Source organism: Alosa pseudoharengus, unplaced genomic scaffold (assembly GCF_046254945.1).
Source record: "Alosa pseudoharengus isolate Yale_2024_CS ecotype anadromous, Long Island Sound unplaced genomic scaffold, YU_APseudo_1.1 YU_APseudo_1.1_scf_6, whole genome shotgun sequence".
Taxonomy (NCBI): domain Eukaryota; kingdom Metazoa; phylum Chordata; class Actinopteri; order Clupeiformes; family Clupeidae; genus Alosa; species Alosa pseudoharengus.
Window position 1 is genome coordinate 37801565 of NW_027468848.1, and position 6057 is coordinate 37807621.

Below are 6057 nucleotides of genomic sequence, written 5' to 3' on the forward strand. Positions count from 1 at the left end.
ACAGTATTCAAACAAATTGCACCACGCCCCCAGTTCCTTAAAGGCACAGACTACTGTCAGACGGAAATTACATTATTATTTGTGTCAGATAAGATTAACAATCACGCTTTAGGCTAGGGTTCTCCGCCCGAAACGTAGTTCTAGAGAAATATGATATTGACCTATGATTTCTCTTTATGGTCCTGCGAGATCAGGTGTTGGTGTGTTCTATGAAGTGCTATAGGGAGGGAAAGTGAAAACCAGCGCCCCAAGTGGTTGCGTTCCTATTGAAGAGCAGCTCCAATGTTAAGTCCCATAGACCTATTTTAAAAAAAATACTGTGAAGCCAAATCAGCGATCTAATCCACCAAAAATATTTTCCAGTGTCTATACAGTAATAATCTTCTAACTGTGAAAATGTCAGACCCTATTTTGCCTTATTTTTAAAAAATCGAAATTGCTCCTTTTGTTTCATAAACGAACTACAAAAAAGCCACGTGACTTTACCCTTCCACGTTACTCATGGTAGCATGGTTTGTTTATTAGCCTGGTTAGCATTGCCACTTAACACTTACTGCCAGCTCTTCACGTGAGTAGAAGCACAACACTAGTTATCCAGACATAAAGGTTATCACCACGCGGTTTACATCACCTTCCGTTATTACAAAAATATGTAAGCCAGTTAAGCAAATTGCCGTATTGATCAGTTAGAGATTAAGCGCCCAAACCTGTGACGTCACATGCAACTGTAGTTTGTTATGACCATGTTACGACAAAAACTCAAAACAATTCAACTCATCCTAAAAATAAGGTATGACCACTTGAAGCAATAGAGGTGACCCCAGTGCCTAACATATGGAAGGCATTACATTAAGATCCCAATGTGCACCGAGATATATTTTTTCTAAAAAAAAATCCCATCCCCTCCGCTAAACTCTAGGAACGCAACCACTAATGCTAGATGGCGATGAGATTACTTTCCCTCCCTATAAATCAGGATCCTGTCTTTTTAAACATGTAAATGTCCAGTCCCTCTCTTTAAAGATGAGTGTTGTTTGTTAGCATCCCATGCCTATTTATACCTTAAAAGTCATTTCCGGTGGTAGGGTGTGGTGTGTAGGAGCCTATCCTCAAGAAAAGCAGTCTTTATATTGACAAAGACCTTGTGAAACTTGAGGTGTGGTAGTCTACTGTACTTGTCCAGGCACAATGCTGCTCCATTGGGCACAGCTGAAGAGAACTGTTTAAAAACACCAGTGAGATAGGCTTACTAGATAAAAGCCAGCACAGCTGTCGCAGGCAAAAGCTACATTTGTTCACTGATGAATTTTGGATATATCATTGTTGCTCTTTGGGCTAGTGATGGGGAAGAGACCGTCTATGTCCGAGACAAGACCGAGTCTTTGAAGGGTCGAGACCGAGTCTGTTGGTTTTCAAATACAGTCGAGTCCGAGTCAAGACCGAGTCGGGACCGAGTCCTTTAGGAGTCGAGACTCAGTCGAGACCAAGACCATAAAAACATGTCAGTTTTCATATTCATGATTTAATATCACCCCAATTAATAATCAACAGTTAGGGACCGTTCGTTATTTATAAACGGGATCACCGGAGGGATTTTAAGTGCTTCGATCAAAAGTTGCATGACCCTCCCCTGCCTGCTATATAGTTTCCAACGACCCTCCAGCAGCATTTTCAAAAATGACATGACCCTCCCCAGCCAATTGTCGATGTCTTCCGCCGACGCTCTTACGCGCTATGAAAACACATCAACATGCTACCGCCTTAAAATCAACCTCTGCTTTCTGATCTTACACATCACACTTCACCAAGATGGTGGCCATTTCAGTAGATGTAGGCCTACTCACTAACATTGTTGTGGAAACACAATGGAAACTAAATGCACACTTCCTGCAACTGCATTAGCCTACTTGAAAAGTTACTCCTCTAGTAATTATTCACATGAAATAAAACAATAAAGCATTGAGACCATTCAACAAAGCACACTGGGTAATAACAAATTCAACACATGAACTTGTTGCTATGGACTCGTCTCTAGGCTTCCTCAGTCATTGTAAAGCTGCCGAAGCTGAACAATATCCACAACTCAATTTCTCAGACGATCGTCAATTTGGGAGCTTGCTACACTCCTTCCTTCTCAAATGACTTGAAAATACCTAACATGCCAACTTTTTCCGGGTTTATCATTTTAACGTTTCCCCGCTGTCTTGCCGTTTTAATATATTTTTCCGTAGAATATCCCATATTAGTGTAATACTCTAACATTAGTCCTGCATTCTGGCCTGTCTCTGTGTTGTCCTGTTGTTAGCCCTTGCCCTTCCAGAGAAACAGATGTATTCAAATCATCGTTTTGCTTGCTTGAATGCGAACTCAGAGTTAACCTATTTAAGTTAACGACGTGGTTGTCGTGAGAGCACGAATTATTAGCGCTTGCAGTGTTCGGCCGTAGGCTATGCCTACGTGCGCACCTGCCAGGCTACTCAGCTAGACAAAGAATTTCCCCTGTATATTCACTCCAAGTTGGCCTACCATAACTTACCAACTACACTGTAGACCATAAACTGGCTATTTATATGACCAAATGTATTTGTTCAACTTTATGAAGCAGAATTACGCACTGCTACTTGGAACGTTTTTGTTGGCAGGAGAATGACAGCGATTAACAAATTGCACTTGTTGCTGGTTACCAATAAATACTATATTTTTTTTTGCAAACAACAAAAACAGAAAGGATGGAGACAGCAAAGCTAGAGATGGGCAGGAACAAGGTCAATTGGTAGAAATGCTTGTCAAAACGTTAGGAGCTGGATGTGTGGATGAATGAAGCACAAGTAGCCTATGTTTAGGCTATGTTAAGCATGCACACTGTTTAAAGTTAGGCTACACGGTAAACTACAAGTAAACCAAAGTTAAATTTAGCTTTTTTTAGGGCTGGATAAAGTTGACCAAATCGATATAGGCTGTTAGGCGTGAATAAAGTAGGCTACTTTGTTGCTCCAACCCTTTCAACATTAATGGGGACGAATGTTGACATTTTCCGTATTTTGCGTGAGAAACCCGGGAAATCTCCCTTATTTTCATTGTTCAATGTTGACAGAGCTATGGAATGAAAGAGAACGTTATATGGCGACAGAAATCAACAATCAAACAAGCCACTTTGATTTTTTGCTGTTTTCATTAATACAAAAGATGGGTGACCCTCCCTTCTAGACAAAAAAAAGTTAGGTGACCCTCCCCTCAACAAAGAATAAAAAGACATGACCCTCCCCTATTTTCCTCCGGTGACCCCGTTTATAAATAACGAACGGTCCCTTAGGCCCAGGCTTGGAATTTCACCATTTTAGGGGCAAGGCCACTTCAGTTGGGCATATTTGGTGGGGGGCACAAAGGCCACATGTCAGGGCACCAAGGCCAAAGTTAACGTATGTATATAGATATATGTCTGTAGGCTATAAAAATAATCAAAGTTGTATTCAGCCTATTCACAGCAGTAGACCTGCATCACTGTATGAAACATTACAAAAACATGAAACATGAAACATGACATATTACATAGAACTGTAAATCATCTGATCATCTAATATTTAGATGTCTAGGCTATATTTAATATTTATATTTATTTTATATTTGGCCTGTTATGGAATCATGTATTGAACAATTTAAGCACAGCTCAGCTTTAAGAAACTCAAATAGCCTAGATGCATGCTTAGCATTTTTTGATCATTAAGACTCCTTTCACAAACTCTTACTCAGCTGTATATCCTCTGATTTTAATATTTACCTATATCTAGGCAATATTTGTAACATTTATTTTGTATTTGGCCTGTTATGAAATCATGAAGAACGATTTTACACATTTTGAAACCTAAAGAACAAAGTTGGAGACATGAATGTAGACCTAGACCTTGCTGCAGATTACATTTTTAATTTAACCAGAATACTCTGGAACGGTTTACTGTACAGGGGACTGCTTTACAACTTTTGTGTTCGGTAAGGTCTGCTGTTTATTCTGATATATGGTTTGTCATGTGTTGAACGAAGGGTTCGTGAAGTATTCCACCGAGATGAATGGGTATGGAGATGGGTGTAGCACCTTATGTAGACGTTATGATTAAATTTAACTAGATGTACCGCAGAGCGGTACAAAATATGACCGCCGCCCAGTCCAGCACATTTTTTCCACAAAAATAAATCACGCTGAAAGGCCTATATGATTCTAACTGTCTCACTAAATTGCATTATCCACACTCAATTCTCACTGGTTCTCACTGCTAGACAACAAGTACCAAAACATGATTAGTTCATAGATTTCACATGTAAAATTCATTTTATACAACCCCACCCCCATCTTGCCTGTTCATAATTCTGAGAAATTCTTGAATTGTGTGCATGTGTGCGTGTACACGTTTATGTTTATGTGTGTGTGCTTGTGTGTTTGCCTGCGTATGTGTGTTTGTGCATGTGCATGCATGCGTACATATGTCTACTGTGTGAGTATGTGTCATACGTATGATTACTGTGAATGTATGTGTGTGCGTGTGTATCTGTTTATGCACATGTGTGCACATGGAATGGGTTAACATGACCCCTGGAGGCAAACATACGGAAAAAATTGGTCATCCTAGGCCCTACGGTTCTCATCATAATGATCCTACATTTCGTGCAGTTTTGACCATGTCAGCCAGAGATATTGTGATGAAAACACCTAATTTTTTGCTTTTTAATTTTTAACTAGGTGGCGCTATACATGAAATAAGTGGTAATGGGATGGGTTGACATGCCCCCTTAAGACCAACATACAAAAAAAAGGTGGACCTCCTAGGCCCTACGGTTCTCGAGATATTCACAGAAAACTGTCTCCGGCCACCTACAGGCCAGTTGGTGTATAGTAACATAAATTAATTTATTGTGTGGCCCCCCATGAACAGAATTCCAGGAAACTTGGCGTGCATTCAGAGGGTGTCATAATGATCCTACACTTCCAATTTCGTGCAGTTTTGACTATGTTAGGTCACAGATACCTGCGATTACAACACCTCATTTTTACTTTTTTGTGTTTAACTAGGTGGCGCTATACATGAAATGAGTGGTTATGAAATGGGTTGACATGGCCCCTTGAGATCAACATACAAGATCAACCTTACGGTTCTCGAGATATTCACAGAAAACTGTGTCTGCCCTACCCTCCTTTCGGGGAGTGCAGTCCAGCGGGGGGGGGCTACAGATCAAAACGAAAAACGATGGTTCCATGCTATCCATATGGCGTTACATGCCCACCAAGTTTCGTCTACCCCGGTCTTTCAGTGTCCCGGGAAAAAAAAAAAATCTGCTTATAAAAAAATGACCAAGTACGTGACTCAAGAGCTGTAAACCGTGTGTTTGAGACTGTAGCCTACAAAAGCGCATGGAGATTTTAATTTTGCAACGAGAAACTGTAACACACAGCTAGTCTAAGTCTAACATTAACTTGTTTGCGTTTTCTCCCCAACGTTTTCTCTGGAAGTTCTTCATTGATCTGAGATAATGAGCGAACTACCTTAAGTAGCGTCTCGGGAGAATAAAAAAAAAGTTTAAAGTTTTCTAACATCTCTCCAGTGTAATGGTGGGCATTTTAAGTTAACCGTAGCATTACCTACACAGTATCCCATGGTAATGCGATGCGAGTGATCATAATAACATATAAAACGTGATATAGTCCTTGATAAATAACCAGGCTATGAACTCATAAACAACAGCATTTTGTCACCGTTTGTCATTCACCGTGCTGTGAATACAGCATTAAGATGCTAGGCTAAAGAGCTTGAGATTCAGAGAACCTGCATGGTTGTGCTCATTCTGTCAGAAAATAGCAATTTGATCAGTGATCATGCATCATCAGCGCAAGCTTGGTTTGAAACTGGTTTCTGGGGATGGGGTTTACACGATCCTTCACTGGGCTAGTGCCTGCTGTGTTAATATGACCGTGCTGATGCTAACAGCTCTCTCAAATTCAGGGATTAAAGTGAAAAAAAATCGTTTGACTGAACTTTTATCAGGCCATAAGTCATACGTTGTTCTTAT